General features: G+C 39.0%; 1 protein-coding gene across 2 annotated transcripts in view; it reads left to right on the top strand.

Moving 5' to 3' along the window:
• kank1a (KN motif and ankyrin repeat domains 1a) overlaps positions 1 to 19,070 on the top strand; it is a 76,750-nt gene that overhangs the window by 568 nt on the left and 57,112 nt on the right. The window lies entirely within an intron of this gene.

Raw genomic sequence — 19,070 nt, 5'->3', positions numbered from 1 at the left:
GGAAAAGGCGAGGTAAAAGTCTGTTAATTCATCAAGACTTAACTTGTGAGGCCTCCAAGATGACGGGTATTCCCCAAGGAAACATTGTGTGAAAACACTGACCTGTCTCCTTTATTCAATTTTGAGTTAACCCTAATTATATGACCTACAGTGACTCATCTTGCAGTGGATTTAACAGCTTAAACCTGTTTCCACCTCAGTCAAAAACACCTTAGTCAAACGACTAAAGCTACAAGAACTGTTTTACTTTGCCAGTGCTAACTTTCATCACCTCTTCATAAAGATAGCCTCCAGAACAGTGCTGTACTCCAAACAAAAGTGCCCTTGTAATCTCCTGTAAGGGGACTGTCATCAACTATGAAATGTTGCCCTCACTGGTCATATCCGGTCTCCGAATCATAAAGCAGAGCTAATATTATCCACCATCTTCTGATTTAGTATGCCACTACCTATTTTCCTTACTGCATTTGTATAAGTCAGGCAGGTAAAAGCTCTGCCAGAGCCTAAAGTGGGGAGCTAATGCATTTTAGAAGCAGAATAAAGGGGATATAGACCTCAATGGTGGTCTTTTTTGTATTTAGAGGGGAGCTGGGATCAAATGGAGGGCTCCTCATCCTCAGCTGAGCTCAGGGGCTTTTCCTCTTTTCTATAAAGCGCTGAATTGATATGTCAAGGGGAAGTATATGAGCTCTGTGACTGAGGTTTAATGAAATTCTTTGGCTTCCAGTGTGGCACTTTTGACATAAACCTGAATCCATTTTTCTACACTTGAGTATAATAAGAATAGAGATTACAAACAGTGCTTTCATCATTTGGAGACCAAGAAAGGATCCTTTCAAATGTAAAGAAACAAACCTGGGGATCTTTTGTATTTTGAAAAGGAAAAATACCTTTAAAGGAATTTAATAAAAGAATATTTCTGTGTTAAACTCTGTATTTTTTTATTTAGGGAAAAAAGAGTGTTTTTTTCTGATCAGTTTGTTTACTTTTGATTTATTACCCTGAAAAATTCAGATGCAGTCCTGCTTTATTACTCTTAATACTGACTTTTAAAAAATATGATACAAATACACTTGTTGTCTTAAGTGCAGTAACTTAAAGCTCAGTTACACATCATGTGCTTCAATCTTAATCCAGATTTAAAGCATGCAGCTGGGTCTAAACAGAGCCTTACCTTTCACACTTTAATGCACTCAACACATGTAGAGAGATTTCATCTCACACATTAACAAAATACCAGAAACATCCCTTCATACAACACATTTCAAGACAACACAAAGAACGTTTGAAAAATTAAATGCCATAAACATCTACAACAGTTTGAACAAAATGTTGCCAAGTATCCATTAGATTGGATTTTCTGTTCAGTTTTTGTGTTAAATTGCTTTACTTTTACTTAAGTGTACCTAATAAACAATCAGTGGAGCCTTTGTGACTTACCTGAATCTGAGATATAGGCTGGACTTTTTTTTTCCTGCTTGCTTGTCCTTGACAGTTGAACTAAAGAGTTGTGTTGTGGAAACTTGTACCAGCAGTTCAGTCTTGTTTATAGGCCATCATAAGGGACATCATGTCTTTGAGTTGTTGTCTGTCTGTCCATTAGTGTTTTGTTGTTGTTTTTTTAAATCTATCATTGATTTAACATTAAAAACGTTTAAATTTGAAATAAAAATGCACACATTATATCAAAGTTGAGAGTCTTAAGTATAAATACAGTCATAAGAGTAAGAAAACCCAGTTTCAAAGCTGGAGGACCTGCAAAATGCTTTATCATACATATTTAGCACCCACATGTAACACTAGCTGCAGTGCCCTTATTGATTTTCAAAGCTGTGAATGTCAAGGTAGGATCTTTGTGTTGTGCATACTGCTGCAGCAGATGTAGGTCTACAGATGAGTCTGGCTCTGCTCACCTGTTTGTTGTTATACGCATTCTTAGGAGGACTTTTGTTGGATCTTTTTGTAAAGAATCTAGATTATAAGTGTGATTTGTGCTTTATCAGAAAAAATAAAGTGCCAGATTATTGTTTTTTGGATTGATTGAATTCTAATTGGAAGGGAAAATGTGATTATTGTTTCAGCCTTTCAGGGAAAGTGCTCTTTTAAGATTATATGTGCAAATAAATGCACTGTTTTGGTTAGCTGGTGGTTATTTATTAGCATAAATGTATCATAAGTGTTAGCATGCTGGTAGCTCATGTGCTTCTAGTTTATCACTGATGTTTCTGAGCTGAGAGTCGTTCGTTCTCTAACAAGCTTAGCGTTAAATCTGTACATTGTGCATGTCTTCTAGCACACAGAGCTTTCGCAGCCTCTCACTATTTCCCCTCTTACACATAAGCAGGATCGGGTGGGAGCACAGCCTAGCGTCGGTTGGTACATCAGGCTTAGCAGAGCACTCTGGATCCTCACATCCTCAGGCTCGGCCATGCAGCCTGCCTCTGTGGACATATGGCAGAGGTCTCTCAATTAACACCTTAGTGAGACGACCCCTCTGTCCACATGATCAAAGCCTGGCCTCCTCTGCTCGGATGTGTTACCCCTGACCTCCACCTCCCTGTGATTATGACTCCCATCCCTCAACTGTTTGCTCAGAGAATATGACTTCCACTCGGCTTCCCTGTCTGAGTAGGTTTCATGTCAAATTTGGCCTTGCTTTTCTTGCAGCTGAGCAGTTTTTGTGGAGTCCTTTCAGTGGTGTTTGCTCTGTAATTTAAGTAGAGGGAATACAAAGTTGTAATTTTAGCTTTGGTTGAACATCTGCGCATGCTTCTCTTGCATGTTTGGTGCTTAAATTACAGCATTTTTGGCTCCTTTAGCTCAAAAAGATTACTCTGATATGAGATTTTACGCTGAAGAAACCACATACTGGTGTCTGTGTATGACTGTGGAGGTGAAGGGAGTTGATACAGCTGTTCGTGCCTCAGAGTGTGGGATGAAGACCTACATGAGCTCCAGGGTCTGCCCTGTTATTACAAGATCAAACCTACTTTAAGTAGTAGATCCACATAAACTAAACAATTAGATCTCCCCTGCAAAAACTGAACCATACTAAGATCTGAGAGTACATGCTTAATGAATGTTTAATCTGTTTTGTGAAATATGAGTTACACTACACAAGTTGCCTTTATGAATAAACCTGTGACTTTTAAAATAACAAGACAAAGAGAAAAGATTTTATAGGATCTTCTGAATTTAATGCAAAACTGTGCAAGGATAGTTGAGGTTGAAGGGTATCCTCTTGAAAGATTTCCACAAGCTTAGGGCAGCTGCTGGGCAAGCCACACATTGTTTACAAATTTGCAGGGAAGTCATTATTGGAGTGATCAAAGCTCTGGCAGAACTGGCAGAAAATCTTTTTAAATCAGTTCTTACTGGATTTGGAGGCTTAACAGAGTCTGAGATGGCCTGAGATGGATTGGGAGGCCTTTGTGTTGGCTGAGACTTAACAGTGTACGTACAGATTTGATTGCTTCATCATTGTCCAAATAAAAAAGAATTGGCAAGTGTTTTTGTCCTATTCTTCTAATTGTGAGATGTGTCTAACAGACAATGGTATAAAAAGAGTACTTCTACTTGCACCGCCAGTCGAACCCAATGGCATCTTATATAGTTTGTTTACCCCCACTGCATAAGCCTATGTTGTTGCCCTTTTTATTCAAAAATCTGGCAAGAATGCTGCAAAGTACAGCTGCTTAGCCCACACAAGTGCAAAGTTCTGAACATGAACATTAATTAACAAGTAAACGTTAGCATTTTGGACCAGTTTATAGGCATCTGGCAGGGACCACAGGGACTTGTTTTCACAGAATTGTTGAGCCCCCTGCCCTTCCTCTAAACCCTCTTTTAGGTAACAAGATGGCCTAGTTTGGTGCTTCTCATTGGTAAAATTGGAAAAACAGCAAAGTTGATTCTCCATTTTACCATCCAAGGGGCTGTTTACGTGGCTTATGAGGATTTTTAGATTTTTTCTTTGTTGAAATCACATTTCCAGGTGCATCAAGACCGGCAAAATTGTTAATGTTAAACCAGTTAAAACGGTCCTCAAAGATATTTGAATTATTGTAGAGTGTAATTCAATAACCCTACTTTTACTTAGCTTTATTAAAAAGCTCCTCTACTCTTTTGTGTCCAGTAATGACTCGATGAGAGGAAGCTTTGTACTGCTGATGGTAGACCTGATAACTTCTTTTGCCTTTAAGGCCTGCAGGACTGAAGCCGCTGTCAGGGGCATCTGCTGGGGTCGTGAACTGGGCTAATCGACCGTGCACCTCCAACCATCACAGGAGCAAACAGACACATATTCAAGACTCTTGAATTCTAACAGTAATGCTTTAAATATTATTTGTGTCTCTCTTTACCTGGATAGTGTTTCATCTTCAAGTCACTTGTAGTATTGATAATCTTTGGATGATTCATTCCAGCTTGTGTAGTTCAGCTCATGTGTCTTGTGTGGGAAATTGTGGCAGTAATTGAAGGTGCTTCTCTGTGCAGCTGGGATTAACCACAGCTAAACCTTGAAGTGTGTTTCACAAAGATGTTTTGTTTCCTGGTATGTTAATTCCTTTCTTTCATTCATTCATTCCTGCACTCAGTCATCATGTGCTCTGATGATATAGAGGATTAGTAGAGATCAATGACATTTGCTGTTTGCACTTCAGTTTATTTATAGAAATTCAGTCTCTTAGCTTGGTTTCTCTTATTTTCTCTTAAACATTTGTCTGATATCATGGAAAAATGTATTGGTAATTGTTTTCAAAGTAGAAGAATCTTCATTTGACCCACCTTTCACAAACATTTCAGCAAATTGCTGTAAGGCTTTGACCAAGCTGTGTTTTACACAACATGTTGAAACAAAATACAACTGGATTCAGAGTTTCAGATTATTTGAAATATTTTCTGTAGAAGGGAAGTTTCAGCCGTGCTTAAGTGGACAACCATATGCTTCAGACTTAATCGTCTGTACCACAGCTAAAGTGATAATCCCGTGAATTAGATTAATTGCACACCTAGACACCCTGAAAGAAATGCACATAGCTTGATGAGGCTTGCTGTAAATATTTTTTTCCGCCACTCCTGCCTGTTGTGGTCTGATATAAAAACAAATATTTGACAATGAGAGGAGTGGCAGTAAAACCAGATTGTGGTGGGGCAGGGTACCCTTAAACACCTAATTATCTTTCACTGCCTTTTGCATGCTTCAAGAAAAATGCATTTCACTGTTCATGAATGCTACATGGCCAAAGTTTCATACAAAGTAGAAGGCTGTGCTGTCGATACGCTGGAAAATATCCTTTACTGTTTTACAGGCTTGGAAGATACTTTGAGAAGGGAATTCAGTTGTGTGGTAACATTTGTTAAAAAGATAAATATTTTTTTTTTTTCATAATAAAACCTCAAATATAGTTGGAAACGTAGTATACCATGTGTTTGGTGAAGTAAACTAAACCGCTGTTACAAAAACAAGCCAAAGCACAACAAAAAGGAGGTGAAAATAAAAGTCACAAAGTACTGCATGATTAATCACTAATATTTATATCTGCCATCATAAAAATATGAGTGATTAGCAAGCGTTTTAATGTTGCCTCTAATCTGCTGAACACATGTATTTTCTTACCCCTGACTCACTTTAAAGCTGCTCCAGACACGGAAGGAGCAACATGATTTGTTAAAGACTTAATCAGAGTTGCTGCATTATTGACTTGAGAAGTATCCCTCAATCTGTAACCCTGATTTGTTAGACCAGCACTCCTGTTGTAGTTTAGATACAGAGAAACCTAAGTAGATTTGATGTGGTACAGAAAAGCCCGTACGGCAGCAAAACTTTGAAGGTTCTATTTACAAACTTCATGTCGGTCTTTGTGTCAGGTGGAGTTGTCAGTTTGTAGAAGCAGCTCCTCCTCAGGTTGTTATTATCCTGTCAGAACTTCTTGTGAATGAAAGGCAAGTCTTTAGAGAAAGGGAGGAGTGACAAAATCCCGCCCGTTTCTTGTATGTTAAGCAGGACAAGGCAGGTGCAGAGGGAACTCAGGGCTCAATTGATACTGTGATAATCCCTCAGCTATGCAGACATGCACAGACTTTGTCAGTCAAGTTGAAGCATTCCACAAAAAGGCAGACTGGGTGCTTTCAGTATAGCCAAAAAACACAGCATATTATGACAGGCAAAATGGTGTAAAGAGGCGGCCCACTGGCCTTGTTTGTGGCCTTGTACACCTATATGCTATTTTTATTTATTTATATTGATGCCTTAGTCAAAAAATATACCTCTGTTTTTGCATGTTTTTGTTGGTAACAAACCACAGCACAGTGGCAGGGATTCAGTGGAAACTAAAACTTGAGAGGGCAAGGTGCAAAATGAACACATACAAGAGAATTGGTTCTGGCTTTAGAAGTCCTTCATTTAAAAAAAAAAAACAAATTTAAGAACATATTTAGAAAAAAAAAAAACAGAAAAGAGTGAAAAATGACCCCAGTGGCAAGAATCTGTCAATATGAAACATGGGATAAATATATAAGAAATTGACGTAGCTTAGTTATTGGGTGTTAGATGTGGCACACAATAAGAACAATAAGAATAGTCCCAGCAAATCTTTAATAAGAGTCAAATCTAATTCATTTGACAAAGTCTGAGTTTGAAAGTTCTTTAAAATTATGAATAAAAAAAATAATTGAGATAGAGATAAAAAAAAAGTTGTAAGAAAGGTGCATCTCTGGATTGAGTGATATATTATAATTTTCCCTGTGCTTTTTACCCAAAGGCCGTTTGTATGCAAACACCCCCTAGTCCTCAACACCTCCATATTACTAAGCACCACAGAAAGAGTGGCTGTGTCTCCTGCCAGCGATGCAAGTGTTTATGGCTGATGGAAGCCCTGAGCCTCCACGACTGGTCACCAGCATGCTCATATTACATTCTCCCTCACTGGCTGGTATTGTCAGGTTACAATGTGTGTGTGTTCGGTGTCTGAACAGCTTTGTTGTGATTGGTTCTTGCTGCGCCGTGTGAGACAGCACAGGGTGACGTCTCCATGTTTAATCCCTCATTTCTCTCTGGGATGTTTTGTCTCTGGTTGTTCTGGGAGCAGACTGTGAGCTGCAGCTTAGAAAAATGCTTCCACTAAATAACTCTGAGATCTTTAAGACCTGAGTAAGGTGAGTGAAGAGTATAGTTTTTAAGTTGGTAATGAAAATATTGCTTATAAACAGTTTTTTATGTTGTTTTTCCTCTGTTGTCTTTAGTTTTTAGCTACATGGCATCAGGGAACCTGCAGATAAGGAGACCTTTTCTCTATTATTATTTTTTAATTGAGATTTTTTTGAATGAGTGCAGCAATGACCCATTATTTCCTTTCAAAAACTTGTACACTAAAATGTTGTGTTTTTAAACTTCTACACAATAATTGGTTCAGTGGAATAACATTGCATTTTGTTGCTTTTTCTTATGAGCTAAGCAGCATGCGTATTATCTAAGTTGGTATGAACGGTTGGAGGATTCAGTCTGAGTTTTTGGGGGTAAGGATTATGTTATGTCTACAGCTACAAAGATCCAGTCTGATCCTAATTCATACACACTGTTTTAGCTGAAATGAGCAGTTTTGTTAATTTAATTACTTTTTGCTACTTATTTCTGAGTCTTCTCCCTGTATATTACCACGGTACTGAATGTGCTGTTTGGTTTTGTGTTTGTTAGCTGGTTGAAAAATGTAACTGAAGCTCTTGTTCTGATAAAACATGCACCAAGATGCCACTTTTCATGGTTCAAGTGGTTATTTTGTGACATAACAATGCAAGATGCCTGTCTTTGAACCTGTTTCTACACATTTGTCATCATCCACACTCCCCAGAGAAAACAAGTGAACATAAACTGTGGTGATTTGTTGCACAGCCTGTGTTCTGTGTGTTTATAGAGGGAGAGGCAGAGTGGGTAATTCTTGGCACATTTTTCTCCATGTATAGCCTGTAACTTCTGCAAATCTGTGAGAGGAAATAGCCAGTAATCTGCCCTGCAGTAAGGGTAGCTGATATAGGAGATATGATTGGGGATTTGGTCTTGATACTCACCCAAAGATCATGCGAAAATGCAGATTGTGAAAAAGAAGACATAAGCCTTGGTTTACGCTTGAAAATATCTTAACGCTCTTCTCAGATTGCAAGCCTGTTTGCTGTGTGCAGCTGCTGCGTGTATCTGCTCCGGCCTGCACCCTCATGGCTTTCATGATGCTGCCTGTTGGCTGCTTTTCCCTGCTGTAACCGCCCTGTCTTTCTTCATAAGTTTTACCATGATAAATCTCTATACAGGTGACTTGAATCATTGTATAGCCTAACTGATAAAATTCATAATGAAAGCAATCTGTACAAATGAGGTGAGTTTCCCCGCAGAAATGCCTAACTGGGCTTTTATTTTGAAAAGCACAAGCAGTGGGGAGCAGGTGGCCTACTGGTTAAAGGTGCTCCCCATGTACGCGGGCGGCCCGGGTTAGAATCCGGCCTCATGACCCTGTTTCCGACTCTATCCACTGTCTTCCTCTATCTAATAAAGGCACAAAAATAGCCCCAAAAAAAAAAAAAGCACAAGCAGGAATTGTCCTCATACTGTTTATCCTGCCTGTGACATATCCAGCTTATGTGGAAACTAAAAGCTCCAGCAACAGTTTATTTAGAGAACAACATTAACAGACTAACACATTTTGGCTTGTGGTTGTCATCAGGGGCGATAAGATGGCAAACATATAGTTCTACTGATGAGCACATTCATATCTGCTAAAACAAGGTAAAGATGGCTCTCTATTTACATTTTCCTTCCTATTTTGTCTAAGATGTGCACAGCTCCTGGGAAAAAAAGGCAAGCCTTCTTTTCTGTAGGTTCTCCATGTGTCAGACCCACGTAAGATGTGCATGTAGTGTGGCTCTCATGCAGGCGGTCTGAAAATCGTGACTCGATAACGTGAGCCTAAATTAAAATCAAGCCGGGATGCTGCCAAGACACAGATGCCACACGCCCAGTCTGAAACGAGCATTAGACAAGAAGTTAATACTTTGCGAATGTGCTGACTGCCCTTGGATGTTTGTTGTGGTGCAAAAATATCTGCAATGGCATGATCCCATCATCATGCACCAACAACTACCTTCTAACTGTTTTTCTTTTCTTTTCTTTGTTTCTTTTTTTCTTGCTTACACGTAATATTGAGTCATTTTCATATGAATACACAAGTAGTCATACTTGAGTATTCATATAATCATTTCTAATCCGTTGTCTCTAAGTCTTATTCTAAAAAATAAGGATATGAAATGTTTTCTTGGCATGTTCCTTTCATGTAAGTAAATATCTGATATGTATTGTGCATGTGACTAAGTCATACAGTCAGGTGAAGAGATCAGCTCTCTGAAGTGGTCTTAAAAGCTGTTGTTCCAGTCAGGAGGTCTTTCATAAAACTTGTATGTGAACTTTTTCCTTTGATTTTGTGTATAAACATCTTTCCTGAAGAAAGAGGTTGGGGTGTTTTTTCAGTGAACCTTGAAACTGGAGTGGTAAAATATTTCCTCCTGTGGTTAGTGGGGGCTTTGTTTACAGTGGAGATTGACTCCCTGGTGACACCATTGATCTTATCTGCTGCTTAAAGCTACTGTGTGCATGAAGGTCTGTTGTCAGCGCACCACACTGGAAGCATTTTTAGCATGTGGCTGTTAAAAAATCCTAAATTAATCATAACATTGCAGCTGATCAAATTAATAACAGCATGCCAGTTGTCTTGTGATAAAAGCTTTTTTTTGATGTGCCAGCGCTTCTGTGATGTGCTCTGTGATGTTTATGGAGAGTGTGACTTCGGTCCTCATCACTGTGCTGTGGTGAAGTCAGGTTGACAAAGGCGCTGCACACTCTCGGGTTTCAGTTTCCACAAAGTGTGGGACAGGTCGCCATAGCAACACTGTCCACAGCCGTTATCCTTGACTGGTCCCACGTTTTCCTTCAGAGCAGAAAGAGCACAGGTTCCTCTGCCTCTTCCTCTGATAGCTAGCTGCAATCATAGGATGGATTGGGAGGTCAGATAAGTTATGCTTTTATTAATAAGCATTTTGATGTTGCGGCAGCACGACAAAGGCTGAAACAGTACAGATATAGAATTAAGGCAACCTAATAACTAGTGATAGAGTAAAGAAAGTGAATGTTCACCAACAGATCAAGAAATTCTGCACATCAGTATCCCATATGTGGCATCTGTGGCAAATGTCTTAACAGCTGAGATGATTTGTTCATCGAAGTGTTTCTACAAACTCTTTGTAGTTGATTTGTCAACTTAATTGAATCAAAGATGCTGTTTAGTCTTCTCAAGTTGTATGATGAAGCTTTTTCAAGTTAAGGTGCTCTAACAAAATCAACATTTACAGGCACATCTCAAAAATTAGAATATCATGAAAACGTTCAATATTTTTTGTCACTCATTTCAGAAAGTGAAACCCATATATTATATACAGTCATGGATGAAAGTATTGGCACCCCTGGAATTTTTCAAGAAAATACACCATTTCTCCCAGAAATTGTTGCAATTACAAATGTTTTTGGTATCCACATGTTTATTTCCTTTATGTGCACTGGAACAACACAAAAAATCCAAAGAAAAAAGACATAATTGACAAAATTACTAGCACCCTTTTAAAACTGTGGATGAATCATTTTATTTCAAGCATGTGATTCTTATTTAAACTCACCTGTGGCAGTAACAGGTGCTGGCAATATAGAAATCACACCTGAAGCCAGTTAGAATGTATAAAAGTTGACTCAACCTTTGTTGTGTGCCTGTGTGTGTCACACCAAGCATGGAGAAGAGAAAGAAGAGCTGAGAATCATCTGAGGACTTAGGAAGCTAAATTGTGGAAAAATATGAACATTCTCAAGGTTTCAAGACCATCTTTAGAGATCTTGAAATTCCTTTGTCCACTGTGCATAATATAATCAAGAAGTTTATAACCCATGGAACTGTGGCTAATCTCCCTGGACGTGGACAGAAGAGAACAACTGACAAAAGAATGCAACGCAGGATAGTTAGAATGGTGGATAAACATCCTCAGTCAACTTCCACACAAATTCAGGCTGTCCTGCAGACTCAGGGTGCAAAAGTGTCAGCTCAGACCATACGTCGCAATCTGAATGAGATGAGGCGCTATGGCAGGAGACCAAGGAGAACCCCACTGCTGACAAAGAGACATAAAAAAGACAGACTGGAGTTTGCAAAAATGTACCTGAGTAAGCCTCAATCCTTCTGGGAGAACATTTTGTGGACAGATGAGACTAAGGTAGAGCTTTTTGGAAAAGCACGTCATTCTACTGTTTACAGAAAATGGAATGAGGCCTACAAAGAAAAGAACACAGTACCCACAGTCAAACATGGTGGAGGTTCAAGGATGTTTTGGGGTTATTTTGTTGCCTCTGGCACTGGGTGCCTTGACTGTGTGCAAGGAATCATGAAATCTGGAGACTATCAAAAAATTTTGGGCCGCAATGTAGGGCCTAGTGTCAGAAAGCTGGGTCTGCATCAGAGGTCATGGGTGTTCCAGCAGGACAATGACCCGAAACATACCTCAAAAAGCACCAAGAAATGGTTGGAGACAAAGCGCTGGAGAGTTCTGAAGTGGCCAGCAATGAGTCCAGATATAAATCCCATTGAACACCTATGGAAAGATCTTAAAACTGCTGTTGCAAGAAGCACCCTTCAAATCTGAGAGACCTGGAGCAGTTTGCAAAAGAAGAGTGGTCCAAAAATCCAGTTGAGAGGTGTAAGAAGCTTGTTGATGGTTATAGGAAGTGATTGGTTTCAGTTACTTTTTTTCCAAGGGTGAGCAACCAAATATTAAGTTGAGGTGCCAATAATTTTGTCCGGCCCATTTTTGAGTTTTGTGTAAAATTATGTCAGTTTTGTCTTTTTTCTTTGGATTTTTTGTGTTGCTCCAATGCACATAAAGGAAATGAACACATGTATACCAAAAACATTTGTAATTGCAACAATGTCTGGGAGAAATGGTGTGTTTTCTGGAAAAATTCCAGGGGTGCAAACACTTTTTCCATGACTGTAGACTCATTACACATAGAGTGAAATATTTCAAGCCTTTATTTCTTGAAATGTTGATGATTATGGCTTACTGATAATGAAAAGCCAAAATTCAGTGTCAAAAAAAATTAAAATATTGCATAAAATCAATAAAAATGGATATTTTAAACAGAAATAGAAAGTATCTTCATTTCTATGCACTCGATACTTGGTTGGGCCTCCTTTTTCATGAATTACTGCATCAATGCGGTGTGGCATGGAGGCGATCAGCCTGTGGCACTGCTCAGGTGTAATGGAAGCCCAGGTTGCTTTTATAGCGGCCTTCAGGTCATCTGCATTGTTGGGTCTGGTGTCTCTCATCTTCCTCTTGACAATACCTCATAGATTCTCTATGGGGTTCAGGTCAGGCCAGTTTGCTGGCCAATCAAGCACAGTAACACCATGGTCATTGAACCAGCTTTTGGTACCTTTGGCAGTGTGAGCAGGTGCCAAGTCCTGCTGGAAAATGAAATCAGCATCTCCATAAAGCTTGTTAGCAGAAGGCATCATGAAGGTCTCTAAAATGTCCTGGTAGATGGCTGCATTGACTGTGGACTAAAGAAAACACAGTGCACCAACACCAGCAGATGCCATGGCAGCCCAAATCCTCACTGACTGTGGAAACTTCACACTGGAATTCAAGCAACACAGATTCTGTGTCTCTCCACTCCTCCTCCAGACTCTTGGACCTTGATTTCCAAATGACATGCAAAATGTACTTTCATCTGAAAAGAGGGCTTTGGACCACTGAGCAACAGTCCAGTTATTTTTCTCCACAGCCCAGGTGAGACGCTTCTGACGTTGTCTCTGGTTCAGGAGTAGCTTGACACGAGGAATGCCACATTTGTAGCCCCTGTCTAGGTTTTGTTTGTGCGTAGTGGCTCTTGATGCGCTGACTCCAGCTTCATTCCACTCCTTGTGAAGCTCCCCCAAACTCTTGAATGGATTTTGCTTAACAATCCTCTCAAGGCTGCAGTTATCCCTTACGCTGGTGCACCTTTTCCTACCACACTTTCTCCTTCCACTCAACTTTCTATGAATATGCTTGGATACAGCACTCTGTGAACAACCAGCTTCTTTAGAAATGACATTTCTTGGCTTATCCTCCTTGTGGAGGGTGTCAGTGACTGTCTTCTGGACATCTGTCAAGTCTGCAGTCTTCCCCATGATTGTGTAGCCTACTGACCCAGACTGAGAGACCATTTAAAGGCTCAGGAAACCTTTGCAGGTGTTTTGAGAAAATTAGCTGATTAGGGTGTGACACCATGACTTTCCAATATTGACCTTTTTAACAATATTCAAATTTTCTGAGACACTGAATTTTGGGTTTTTATTATCTGTAAGCCATAATCATCAGCATTTCAAGAAATAAAGGCTTGAAATATTTTACCCTCTGTGTAATGAGTCTATATAACATATGGGTTTCACTTTCTGAAATGAGTGACAAAAAATATTTAACTTTTTCATGATATTCTAATTTTTTTGAGATGTACCTGTAATTTATCAGTTAAAACAAAAAGAAGAAAACAAACTATATTGTCTGGAATGGTGCAAACAGTTAAGTGATATGATATCAAATGAGCTAATCTTTTCCGATTAGCTCATTTGAAATGAAAACAGGATGTGTTGGTACAATGTTTCCTTGCAAAGTTTTGACCTCAGATGTAACGAATTATGTTTCACATTTCCAGTTTATCAGTTGTCCTTTGTTGCCTCAGCTTCCCTCCCTTCCTTTGTTGTTGGACTGTTTTAAATATTCAGTGACATCTGCCACCAAACCTCTCCACCAGTTCATGCTGATTGTCTCTACCCTGAAATAATAGCCAAGCACAGGTCACCACTCAAGTCAATATTTGTTCATGGACATCGCCTTCTGCACAGAGGGCTGTCTATTCATTAGAGAGGGTTAGTGATGGTTGAGTCCATAATAAAGACTTTATTGTTATTATTATTTAATCTGAGTACACAAAGAACCCTGAACAGGCATCTTCTTTAAGTTTGTTATTGAGGTCTTAGTAATATGTCTTTTGTTTGAGTGCCTCATCAACTTTTGAGTTTAAAAAAGCTTGCAAAGTCTTAACAGAGCTGTTGTATAAAACAGGCTTAGTTTTATCTCTGTTAGAGTTGTCCATATAGCTGAAAAGACATGACTGGCTATCAAAACATGACTTCTCATGAGCAATACAAGTGATGGTGAATAATTTTGACAGCACTGGGAGAACTATTGTTTTTCTATTTTCCCTCCTTCTTCATTCCCAAAGGTGACATTGAAAATTCCCAGAATGTCCCTGGAAGTTAATCCCTTTGTTCAGCAGGAGGATCCCCACTTCCACCAAAAACATAGGGCAGCCATAATGCCACAGTGTTTCCAGTGGAATGTCACAGCTATTGTTGACCAGAGTGACTCCCACTGGGAAGACACCCCCCTCCTCCTCACCCCCTCACCCCTTCACTGCCAACACAATACAATGTGTTGCATTCTAGCTATGAAGGCATGCTACTGTTTTCGTAGCCTGTGACCCTGTGACCGCGAGCCGAGCCCCGAATAATGAAAAAAACCACACGGAAGTCATTAGTTAGTCCAAACAGTTAAAACAGCTTCCTCTTCACAATGCCTATGGGAATACTTACTTTTACTTTTTCATTCAGAATTTTTTTCTAAAAAGATATGATTTATAAGTAATACTTAAAATGAAAAAAATCATATGAATGAATCAAGTTTTTGTGTTTATAACTTACAAATACCTGTATTGCCTGTACTGTCTTATTAAAAATTATTGTCTGAGGTTGCTAGGAATGTATCTTAGATGTTTTTGCTTCACCTGAATTACATTTGAAAACCTTAAAATTAGAGATGTCCTGATAAGGTTGCTGCTGTTATGATCAGATATGAGTGAGATTGGCCAACTTGTGAACCAAAGGTAGGAAGTGGCATAAAGAATGACTACAGATTTATATATGTGATTTAATAGATTCAAAAATGTGTCAGTACCTTACTCGGCATCTGCGTAACCATAGCAACATGTCATAGTCCCTCACTCCTATTTTGTTTCACCTTCTGAAGCACTGATCAATTCCTCAACATGTAGGACAGCTTGCAGCCTCACTGGCTGCTCATAATGACACGAAAGAAAGAGTAAAAATTCCAAGACAGCACAAATTTGGAGTTGTTTCATTGTTTATGCGGTTTAAAACAGCAGAAGAAGACAGAATTCCAGTTTCATCTTCTAGGTCTTCTTTCCAAGTGCAATGTGAGCGAACCAAACCACTTGAAAGTGCAACAATGTTCAAATTTCAGCCCCAAACTGAACCACGTCCCTCGGACTATCAGGTGTGAAAGCAACCTTACAATGCTAGTGTGCTTCATATTTATTGGTTGGCAATTCATTTAGTCAGTATAATTACTCTATACCACACACAGTGCTTCTCACACCTAAATATTACCACAACTACAGTTGATCAGATTTATTTTTTGCTGACTAGAAACATAAATTCCAATCTACTGGTGACCTATTTGTAAGAAAACTGATCATTCCTGATCATTCAGATCATCTCAAACTAAACTAATCAATTAAATGTTCTTTATGGTGATAAAAAACACAAAATTGTAACATTCTGACTTGAGCTCTTATGCTCATTTCTGGCCATTAGACTACTCCAAGAGTTTTTAACACTGCAGGTCACACTAAGCCGTTTACATCAGTTTACTTTACATTGATACACTGATAATGAAGGCTGTTATCAATATTAACTAATCCCATTAAAGCTCATTGAAATACATTACCCTGACGCAGCATTGAGAGCACTTTTGGGTTAAGTGTGTTGTCCTAGGACACAGTGAGCTCTAACATTTTTGTACCACCAAAAGTTTCTAAAACCCAAAAATACTTCGATAATGTTTTGCTTGATTTAAGTGAATTTAATTTTGTGTAATCTCAGCTTTATTACGTTGATTGAATCCTTTGATTTAAACACACGTGGCATGTCAGAGTTTGTTAACAGTTTCCCTGTCTTCTTTCAAAGTGGCTCAGCCTCTTTCTGAACCAAACAGCCATTTGGTGCTTTAACGACTTCCAGAAGCTGTTGAGGTTAACTGTCAGAAGATGGGGAGTCTTTTTTCTTGTTGTTCTTGGAGAATGGAAACTTACTGAGGGGTCTGTCAGACTGTCAGTATGATAGACATATGTTTGCAGTGCAAGGTTTGTGTGTGACAGTGCTTTTTCAAGCTTAGGTGCATGGTTTGAACAATATAGTTTGGTGATAAGTAGCTGTGTTAGCAGTGTGAGGGACTGTTTATTTGCACAGACCCTCTAATCCTAGTATTTCAGCAGTACTCCACTATTTTGGTGTAATTTAAGTTTTGCTGCAGTTTTTGTTTAGAGCAAAAATCTTGATGCAGAGTTGCAGTTATATACATGTTTTCTCATAGTTTAGAGCATTTGGTGATTATATTGAATGAATCCAGTCTATAAGGGATCGTCATGTTCATCTTTCAGTGCATGGTTGAAATGTTAACAAGTTGTGCTGCTAACAATAATGGTGCAGCCTGGAGTCAATACCATCTTGATGCTAAAACATTGTTATTTTTGATGCAACACTAATGTGCAGACCTTGCATGTAGTATGGAATAATGTGGAAGAAGTTGGGTTTTCCTCACATAGGATTTTAGCCAGTAATAGTCTTAATTTTAAGTTGTAATGCAAAAAGGGTTACATTATGGTTTTTTTAAATGAAAAAGTGTACATGACCAGATTAACATTTAAATCTACACGTCAACTGCTTTGTTGACTCTTTAATTCCTGTTTATTATTCTGGTATTCGATTTTTATTCCTGATAGGATGTTTCAGCTTGTATCAAAAGTGTCTTTTGTGGGTCATGTTTTTGATTGAATCTGGTGAATCACCAGCGTCTTTATGCTCTTTGTTCTAATACTTCTTCCATGCCTCCCCCATAGGAATAATTAGACTTTCAAATTTGGATCCTTTGGACAGAAAGCTGTCAGTAAGGCCTTCTGCAGTGAGTGACAAAGAGAAGTGTTTCTTTGGGCCTCGTTGTTACTGTCATCATATCAAAATACCACCCCCCTCCTCACATGCACCTTTTTTATCTCCCACTCTCTCAGTGGAACAAATCATTTAGCTCCCACCCTAATGGGATTTGTCCGCACTCTTCCTCCCTCCCTTCCTTCCTCTTGTCTCTTTCATTCGCATACTTGAGTCCGTCTTTGAGCTCGTCTCTTTTGGGATCAACTCCTAGAAAAATTCAAGTGGTTCAAATTATTGGAAAGCTTTAAAGGGGAAATTGAAAATCTCAGTGTACTCATTAATTCACAGTTTTAGATCTTGCCTCTTTCTGAATATGTTGCCTAAAGTTTCTGGTAGTGTAATATCAAGGATTAAGTGACCCTTATCTAAGCTCAGAGCCACATATACTTCAAATAAACTCTTTATAGCCACTTTATTAGTGTCCCAGCAGCTGATTAGGGATAAAAGCAAGTCCCCAGGATTAGCATGCTCAATATATCAGTTGACATATGACACTGAAGCTTTTTTATCAGACCAAACCTCTGATATCATCACCGCATTTAGCAGTGCGGCCCTGACGATGCTGTGATTAACAATGAGGCCAGCTGAGAGCAAGCTGAGAAAATCACAAAAGCCAGTCAGCGTCAGGGCCAGCTGGGGACAAGTGCTCAACAGATGGACATGAATTTATTTCACATTACATTTAAATAAGATGTTTTCTACGGTGGACTTTTCACATGAAACACCGCTAAGAAACTTAGATAATAAAGTAAATAAGTAAAAAATATATTTAAAAAGTCAATTGCACACAAAGTTCCAACATTATCTTTTATTAGATAATGGACTGTGTTAGAGGCTGTATGATTAAAAACTTCAGTCAAATGTAGGCATAGAACAGGGATGTCAAAACTTTTCATTTATGAGCGGGTTACTTTGAAGTATCTCACCTTTAGTAGGTAGACTTTATAGGAGTGTTGGTACTTGAGGATGATTAGTGTGATACTTGGACCTTAAGACAGAGTAGATAACAAGGCACATGAGTGCGATTTGTACTACTGTTTGCTGCCATAATCTTTTTGTCTTTATGTGTGAGGGTGTTATAAATCGTAACATTGACATGTCAAATTACATGTTGACAAACTCTTCCTGTCAAAATTTTTGCTTACAGAATTAACACAGCAGCACTGACTTGTATCAAGACTAAGGAGTACAATAAAGCCAAGCACAAGCTTCATATTCTAATGTTGGACATGCACTATATAGACAAAAGTATTAATTACACTGTCTTCTAATTAATGCACTTTAATGGGAGTTGAGCCCCCTCTTGCAGCTGTAAGAGTCCCCACCTTTCTTGGAAACTTTTCCATAGGACTTTGGAGTGTTTTTGTTGTAACTTGTGCCCATTCATTCCGTAGAGCATCTATGAGGTCAGGCGATGATGATGGGTGAAAAGGCCTGGCTCACAATCTCCATTCCAGTTCATCCCAAAGGTGCTTAATGGGGTTGAGATCAGGACTCTGTGCGAGCCAGTCATGTTCTTCCACACTAACTCATCAAGCCATATCTTCATAGTCCTTGCTTTGTGTATTGGAGCACAGTCATGTTGGAATAGAAAAGGGTCTCCCCCAAACTGTTGCCACAAAGTTGGAAGCATAGCATTGTCCAAAATGTCTTAGTATGCTGAAGTATTAAGTTTGCCCTTCACTGGACCTAAGGGGCCTAGCCCAAACTCTGAAAAACAGCCCCATACCGTTATAACAGGTGTTGTGAAATGCTTTTTGAATGAATGTGCTGCAGGCCAGCTAAAGTGGACCATGGGCTGCAGTTGGTTCCTGGCCCATAGTTTGGATGACCCCACACTCAAAATTCAAAGTTACTTAGTATGAGAGATTTTTGAATATTAAACTTTCTGCAGTTTGTATCTGTTTACTTCAAAATGATCAATTTTACCAACTCTGC

The sequence above is a fragment of the Cheilinus undulatus genome, linkage group 5 (genome assembly GCF_018320785.1).
Source record: "Cheilinus undulatus linkage group 5, ASM1832078v1, whole genome shotgun sequence".
Taxonomy (NCBI): Eukaryota; Metazoa; Chordata; class Actinopteri; order Labriformes; family Labridae; genus Cheilinus; species Cheilinus undulatus.
Note: the sequence above shows the minus strand (reverse complement) of the source record. Positions and strands in the feature narration are given on the sequence as shown.